This window comes from Saccopteryx leptura, chromosome 3 (genome assembly GCF_036850995.1).
Source record: "Saccopteryx leptura isolate mSacLep1 chromosome 3, mSacLep1_pri_phased_curated, whole genome shotgun sequence".
Classification (NCBI taxonomy): Eukaryota; Metazoa; Chordata; class Mammalia; order Chiroptera; family Emballonuridae; genus Saccopteryx; species Saccopteryx leptura.
Window position 1 is genome coordinate 264,422,802 of NC_089505.1, and position 6,456 is coordinate 264,429,257.

The following is a 6,456-nucleotide window of genomic DNA, read 5'->3' on the forward strand; positions in this document are numbered from 1 at the left end:
TATAATAGTAAGTTGCTAGAGAACATATCTATTTTCTAAATATTTGTTTAGTTATTTGGACCTAATCTGAATAAACAAAATGGTTAGATATATATATTTTTTGTTCTGTGGGGTGTGCCATGAAATTACTGAGGTGTGAAGGTTGCTGAGAATTAAGTGAGTTTGAGGCCCTTTGATCTATGCCGACAATGCAGTGGTAGATGCGATCAAGTATCTTATGGAGGAAAAATAGTTTGAGGCTTGATTTCTTATTAACCATTTTGCCATCATTATGTCTTATAAGATTAGAAAATTCACTTTACTATTCTTGGGAAAAACTAATTAGGAAATTATACTATATTTGTTTTTAAATCTATTTAGTTCATTATGAAGAGTAATCCAATGTCAGGCATGTAATAAGTACTCAAAATATTTATAGAATGAATAACAGTGTATAAATTATGTTGAATCACAAAATAATTGTTCCAAATTATCAAATTCTTTTCAGTTGCTCTTATATTAGCTTTTATAATATGAATATCCCCAAGAATTTAGGCCATTGTTCTAGTGACTGAGTTTAAACAAACACACTAACAACTTGTACTCTACTGTACGTCATTAGCATATTGTGTTGATGGTGGAGAAACATTACCTGTGCCAAGAGAGGTGATACTTTTTATCTATGGAAATGCGCTAATTCCATCTGCTGCTATTAAGCAGTGTGAAAATATTCATTAAGAATAAAAAGTAATGCATAAGGGATCAAAATGGAAATTACTCAGAAAGATGTAAAATAAAAGGGAAAACCTTCCTCCCCAGAACTTGTTGCCCTCTACCCAAAAGTTTGGTCCATTAATAATTTTTTGTTTTGTTAGACTCTAAGATGGCTCTCAGTGACCTTTACTTCCTGATATTCATGTCCTGGTGTAGTCTTTACCCCTTGATTATGGATATCCATAACTTCCCTCTAAACAATAGAATATGGCAAAGATGATGGGATGTGATAATGTCACTCCAGATTATAGCTTCTGTTTTGTTGACAGCCTCTGAATACATTCTCTCCTTCACTGACTAAAGTAAGTGGCCATGTGGAGAGTCCCATGTAGAAGTAGTAAAGGATGACCTCTTGCCAACAGGCAGCAAGGAATGGAGGCCCTCATTCACCTGTAAGAAACTTGGCAATAGCAGGGTGAACTTGGAAATGGATCGCTTCCCAGTCAAGCTTCAGGTGAGACTGCAACCTTGACTGACAAGCTAATTGCAGCGTTTAAGAGACACAGAAGCAGACAACTTGGCTACGTCAAGCCAGGATTCCTGATCCACAGGAACTGTGATCTAATACATGGATGTGATGTGAAAGCTACTAACTTGTGACAACATAACTAATATATACATTCTTCCAGAAATGTGTACAAATGGAATTACATTATATGGACTCTTTGGCAATTGTCTTTTTTATTCTTTGAAGAAAGGTGTATTTCCATTTAAAGTAACAAAAGATAAGTAAAAGAGAAGACAGTTCTTAGGAAATACTCTATTTTTCTGCTCTTAATACTTTTGGACAACAAAGTCGTATACGGATAGAATGAACTCTCACTTTTCTCTCTGATTATACGCACACTAGTCTTCTCTAAATTATCAAAATACTGCATGTTTCAGCTACAAACCATTTCCTCTGACTCCACTACATATTCATCAGCTCTGTGATTTCCTGTCGTCTAGGTTACTGGTGTTTCTTAAGTCTAGTCCTTACTGCTCCTGGCCGGAGAGCCTCTTTGATCTCCCTGACTGGTTCAAGCCCCTCTGCTTTACACTCTCCCGGGACCATGTGTTTTCCTTAATAGCATTTAGTACTTAGAACAGTTGTAATTTTACATTTACTTGTGGATTAAAAAAGAAAGAAATCTTTTTCCTTTCCTTTGTAATACCTATGGTGCTCCAGATAACTTGTCTTCTTTCAACAGAGAAAATGGCCAATTCTGAATTTCTTGTAAAGCCCTAGGTGAAAGGTATTCTGAATGAATTTGGCTAATTCAATAAAATGCTTATGATTTATTTTACAAGTCCTTTTTATCCTCACCTGGGCCTTTAAGTAATAGGATTAAAATTAGGTACATGAGGCCAAGATTCTGGTTTTACCTTGGTAAAGGACATAATTTTTTTATTTATTTTTTTATATATATATTTTTTTAATTTAAAATTTTATTTTTTTAATGGGGTAACATCAACAAATCAGGATATATATATTCAAAGAAAACATGTCCAGGTTATCTTGTCATTCAATTATGTTGCATACCCATCACCCAAAGTCAGATTGTCCTCTGTCACCTTCTATCTAGTTTTCTTTGTGCTCCTCCCCCTCCCCCTTTCCCTCTCCCTCTCCTCCCTCCCCCTGTAATCACCACACTCCTATCAATGTCTCTTAGTCTCACTTTTATGTCCCACCTACGTATGGAATAATGCAGTTCCTGTTTTTTTCTGATTTACTTATTTCACTTCGTATAATGTTATCAAGATCCCACCATTTTGCTGTAAATGATCCGATGTCATCATTTCTTATGGCTGAGTAGTATTCCATAGTGTATATGTGCCACATCATCTTTATCCAGTCATCTATTGACGGGCTTTTTGGTTGTTTCCATGTCCTGGCCACTGTGAACAATGCTGCAATGAACATGGGGCTGCATGTGTCTCTACGTATGAATATTTCTGAGTTTTGGGGGTATATACCCAGGAGAGGGATTGCTGGGTCATAAGGTAGTTCTATTTTCAGTTTTTTGAGGAACCACCATACTTTCTTCCATAATGGTTGTACTACTTTACATTCCCACCAACAGTGAATGAGGGTTCCTTTTTCTCCACAGCCTCTCCAACATTTGCTATTATCTGTCTTGTTAATAATAGCTAATCTAACAGGTGTGAGGTGGTATCTCATTGCAGTTTTGATTTGCATTTCTCTAATAACTAATGAAGATGAGCATCTTTTCATATATCTGTTGGCCATTTGTATTTCTTCCTGGGAGAAGTGTCTGTTCATGTCCTCTTCCCATTTTTTTATTGGATTGTTTGTTTGTTTGTTGTTGAGTTTTATGAGTTCTTTGTATATTTTGGATATTAGGCCCTTATCTGAGCAGTTGTTTGAAAATATCATTTCCCATTTAGTTGGCTGTCTATTTTGTTAGTTTCTCTTGCTGAGCAAAAACTTCTTAGTTTGATGTTGCCTTTGGAGTCAAATTCATAAAATGCTCTTTAAAACCCAGGTCCATGAGTTTAGTACCTATGTCTTCTTCTATGTACTTTATTGTTTCAGGTCTTATGTTTAGATCTTTGATCCATTTTGAGTTAATTTTAGTACAGAGGGACAAACTGTAGAAGGACATAACTTTTCCAGAAGGAAATAGGGAACATTCCCCAAATTGCCTCTTTTCAAATACTATAAAGAGGATCATTATTAAAGCAGTTTCTGGATGGTTTCATTTTCTGATATCCAGAAAACTGTACATGTTTCTAGGGTGAAGTGTACACACATCTCTGGGTGGGGTCTTGTTTCTCCTTCCACTGTGGCAGAAGGGAATAGAGGCTACTTGTCTCCATCAGGGGAGGACACAGCGGACCTCACTTTGTCTCTTCCCTTCTTCTCTCAAGTCCCTACTACTCACCCAGGTGCTCGTAAGTCATAGCATGGGGAAAATGTTTATATTAGAAAATATTTTTTAAAGTTTAGTTATGATGCAGAAACAATCTAAATGCTTGGGTTTTACACAATAGAAATTTCTCTTTTGCCTTTTATATTCTTGCAGGGATATGAGGGGGCTATGCCCTACATTATCACTTAGCAACCCAGGCTCATCACCACCTTCTGGCTGCCCCATGTGGACTATTGAGGATGCTTTAGTACCCATGTCACGTAAGAGAGAAAACTACAGAATTTCAGGAAGGTTTTCATTGCTTTGGACCAGAAGCTGCACATGTGAATGTCACTTCCTCTTCACTGGTAAGCAATAGATGCCTGACTTCCCTAATTGCAAGAAAACTAGGAATTGTAAAGGACCACAGAGAACAGATGGATATCTGGTAAGTATGTCGGTCATAAAGTTTTCCTAAGCATCTGTAAGAGAATATTTTCAAGGATATGCATGAGGCAGGTGAAGATAGAGAGGAACTGAAGCATTAGTTTTGAGTAAGTTTAATGCTCAGATAGGTATTATTATTAAAACATTTGAAGATTTTGTTAAAGACTTGTAGGGGATTAATTGTGAACTTTTGGGTTTACAAACTTAGAAATGGAGTTGTTCTGCTGGCACCACAGACACAGCTGCCATGCTGCGCCTGTGACGTCAGGGCAAAGAGGAAGTGGCTATTTCTATGCTCAGTGCTCAGAACAGTGGGCACTAACAATGGTTTGTAGCCTGACAGTCCAAAACAACAACAACAACAAAAAACAAAAATACAAACAAACGAACAAAAAAAGAAACGGAGTTCTTATAAAATATTATGACAAAGATGTCCCATCTTTTATGATACAAATTTTTGTGTTTTCCTTAAGATGAAAGCCTATAGCTATTTCAGACTTACTCATAATGGAAAAGGGTTTAAGATTTCATCATTGCTATGTTCATTTTATCTATTTAAATTTAAATAATTCCACTTCAGGCCTCTTTTTTTTTTTTTTTACAGAGACAGAGAGAGAGTCAGAGAGAGGGATAGATAGGGACAGACAGATTAGGAATGGAGATGAGATGAGAAGTATCAATCATCAGTTTTTCATTGCGACCCCTTAGTTGTTCATTGATTGCTTTTTCATATGTGCCTTGACTGTGGGCCTTCAGCAGACCGAGTAACCCCTTGCTCAAGCCAGTGACCTTGGGTCCAAGCTGGTGAGCTTTTTTGCTCAAACCAGATGAGCCTGTGCTCAAGCTGGCAACCTTGAGGTCTCGAACCTGGGTCCTCCACGTCCCAGTCTGACGCTCTATCCACTTCGCCACTGCCAGGTCAGGCACTTCAAGTGTTAACGTATAATTTTATCTACATAGGCATGTCATTACTGCTATAATTTTATTAATTCTTCAGATTATGGAATGATTAACATTGGCTATTTACTTTTCACAAGTTTCTATTCACCATTATGTCATAAATTCAAAGTGCTTTAAGAAAACAGAAGGTCAGAGGTATCAGGTGACTTGTCCAACGTTTACTAATTTTCTACTTTGTAACAACAAAGATTTTTCTAACAGTTAATGGATTGGGATTAGTGGGCGCAGACATAAGTAAGGAATGGTCTTGATATTGAGAATCTCAGTTTATGGCAGTGGCTCATAAACTTTTGTAATAATCCCTTGGTCTCTTGTCAGAAAGATGGTTTCTCAGATTACCTGCAGAGATTTGGATTCTGTGTGTGGAGAAGGGAATCTACATTTTGTTAAGCCTGTTCCATATGACTGTAATGCAGGTGATCTATCGTTTGACTAAATGCTGCCTTACTGAATTGCATAGACAAGCCTTATTTTCTCTTCAGTCTCCTCCTGATCTGTTCTACTGAGGGTAAAATTTGAAGAAATTTAGCATATACAAATATTTATTTTTGTATCAGTGCTTTTTGTTGCAAACAATAAAAATGAACTGTGACTGTTTGAAGCAGAAAAAGAATGTATTAAAGGGAATTAGATAGCTCAGAGTACCTCTGGGAGGGCTGGGAAACCAGGCATAGAGATAAACAACCAGAAATAATGCCTGAAGTCTACCCGAGAGCTGTTCCATTGGATAAACCATTGTTGCGTGCCTGCGCATAGTTTGTGGCTTATCCAGATGATGCCGCCAACTCTGAGCACTAAATGCCACCACCAGAAGAACTACTCCAGCTGCCCCAGTCTTGTCCAGAAACTGCATGTAGCTGTTGTCACTCTCATTAGGAAGAATTCCATATGGAGCCTGCTTTACTGGGTTGATGCAAAACAAAACCCTGCCCATCTAATTTGATTGGTAGATCTTGGTCACAGTCCTCAGCAGTCTACAAGTCCAGCTGGGCAGGCTTCTATAGTAGGAGGTGTTCTCTGCCACCCACTGTGAGTCAGGAAGCAATAGTGCTCAAACAGACTATGTTGTTAAAAAGGACAAACGGTCCACATCACATTTATCATATTTGAATGTGGGAACATAGGCAACTTTTCTGTCATGCATTGCTGATGGCTGGTTTATAGTGCTGAATTAATTCATAGTATTTTGATTGAAAATCAGTTTTTATTGCAAGTCAATTTTAGCATATCAAGAACTGTTTTAAAAGAAATGTCATTTTATATTCTACTTAAGAATAGTTTATTTAAAGATTAACTCCAATATCCATGCTGGTTGAAAAAAATTTTCTCTTCTACCTCAGGGGAATATTTAGTAAAGAAAGAAAATCTTTTCTTTACTAAATTAGTGTGAAAAGCCTCTCCTTCCAGAGAAGAAATACTATTGAGTCACAAAAGGTTTTCTACT

The 6,456-nt window shown here is 37.1% G+C and overlaps 1 non-coding gene across 1 annotated transcript; it reads left to right on the top strand.

Moving 5' to 3' along the window:
* Positions 1–4,267: 4,267 nt before the first annotated feature.
* Positions 4,268–4,397, top strand: LOC136401606 (small nucleolar RNA SNORA43). The gene has a single exon (XR_010750630.1). It is a non-coding gene; the product is annotated as a small nucleolar RNA SNORA43 (small nucleolar RNA).
* The last annotated feature ends 2,059 nt before the right edge of the window (positions 4,398–6,456 follow it).